We start from the raw sequence: 1,829 nt of genomic DNA, 5'->3' as shown, positions 1-1,829 counted from the left end.
TTTGACTGCAGAAGAGAAAATGTGCTTTGGCAGCTCAGAGAAGCCGTCGTAGGCGAAGCTCTCGCCCCGCGTTTGTCCCTGTGGTCCGTGTCCTGTCTTTGCCTCTCTGCTGTCCCATAAGCTTCCTCTGCACTTGCTGAGATACGCTGAGCTCCTCTCTTTTCCCCATCTCGGGACACTAAGCCTCCATCTTGCCCTGGCTGCTCTTTGAGGCACGCACTGTCCACCTAATTGTGTGTGAAGCTGTTTCTGACCACGTCGTCTAAATTTTCAACCTTTCCCACCCCCACCCACCACAGCTCATATGCCCCTGGCCCGCTTCATTGTGTTTTCTCTTCAGCATTTATAGTTTGGCAGACTACATAGGTCGTTTATTTATCTTGTTTACTGGACGTCTCCCCCACCAGAATGTAAGTTTCAGGACAGAGATTTTGTTCTGTTCAGTGATGTATGTCACGCACCTAGGATGGTGCCTGATACGTGTCTAGTAAGTGCTAAACAGTTGCTTGTTGAGAAACTGAGTGCCAACACGCCTGACTCCCAGTGCACGCTTTTTTTTCTCTTTAGATCGCACTTATCATCCAAAGGGATGTGTTAAGAAATAAACATTGCTTTGCAAAAATACTCAGTACAATTCCTTCAAATAGCAATCTCTGTTAAAGCATTTAAAATTATTTAATTTATCGCAATTCAGTTTAGGTATGTTTCAGTAATATAGCTTCTTTATCAATGCACATGTGCCTGTGTAGCCTTTTAGTAAACGATAATGTGTATGTATTCCTCCAACTATATTTACCAACACAAGTGCGCATATATGCTTATATTTACATTTCCAGTAGTTATTCTATATACAGTATATTGTTCAGTAATCTTTTTCCCATAATATATTTTAGACATCTTTCTAGCACCCTTTATATGAAAAAAAATTTGGGGGGGGATGCTGTCTGGTACTGGAATCGAACCGTTGACCTTGGTGTTAGAAGCCTCTATCATTCTTTGGTGCAGTAGACTTTTTTTTTTTTTTTGGCACCTGGCTGGTGTGGGATCTGAACTCTTGCCCTTGGTATTACCAGGCTGTACTCAAAACAACTGAACTAATCCATGAGATCAATAATGTCCATGAGACTGAACATGGTGGACATGTTTTTAATCTCCAGATTCTGACCAGCAGGTTACTATTTCTGAAGCATTGTGTTGACTGACGACTAAAAAGTCAAGAGATGACCTGGCTCATCAGTGGTTTGAGAATGATGTCCTTGCTGAGGCTTTCAAAGAAATTAAGGATCGAGAATTTGAGACGGTGAGATTCCTGGTCATAAAAATTTCTGTTCAGTTAGTATTTATTAAACTTTATTTTTGTAAGAATAGTTTTAGGTTTGCAAAATAGTTGAGAAGATGGTACAGAGTTCAGGTGTGTCTGGCACCCAGTTCCCTCTATGATTAACATCTTACATTAGTGTGGTGCATTGGTTAAAATTAATGAATGGATATGGATGCATTATTACGTACTTTATTCAGATTTCCTTAGTTTTCACCTAATGTCTCTTTTATTTTCCAGCATCCCTTTGGGGCTATATTGCACTGATTCATCGTGTCTCCTTAGGCTCCTCTGCACTGTGAGTGTCTCAAACTTTCCTTGCTTTCGTGGTCTTGACAGGTTTGAGGAGCACTGCTCAGGTATTTTGTAGAACATCCCTCAGTTGGGATTTGTCTGACATTTTTCTCATTATTAGACTGAGGTTTCATGTTTTTGGGGAGGAAGGTCACAGAGGTGAAGTGGCCGTCTCATCACATCGTATCAAATGTACATGCTACCAACACGACACTTC

The 1,829-nt window shown here is 41.1% G+C and overlaps 1 long non-coding RNA gene across 1 annotated transcript in view; it reads left to right on the top strand.

Annotated features, from left to right (window-relative positions):
• The first annotated feature begins 1,171 nt into the window (after positions 1–1,171).
• Positions 1,172–1,829, top strand: part of LOC103583228 — a 2,360-nt gene continuing 1,702 nt past the window's right edge. The window contains exons 1-2 of the long non-coding RNA XR_549838.1: positions 1,172–1,300; positions 1,559–1,616. This is a non-coding gene — a long non-coding RNA (uncharacterized LOC103583228). The remainder of the gene's footprint in view (positions 1,301–1,558; positions 1,617–1,829) is intronic.

This window comes from Galeopterus variegatus, unplaced genomic scaffold, assembly GCF_000696425.1.
Source record: "Galeopterus variegatus unplaced genomic scaffold, G_variegatus-3.0.2 Scaffold20733, whole genome shotgun sequence".
In the NCBI taxonomy this organism is placed as follows: Eukaryota; Metazoa; Chordata; class Mammalia; order Dermoptera; family Cynocephalidae; genus Galeopterus; species Galeopterus variegatus.
The sequence above is the reverse complement of the archived record's forward strand: the minus strand, read 5'-3'. Positions and strand labels throughout refer to the sequence as shown.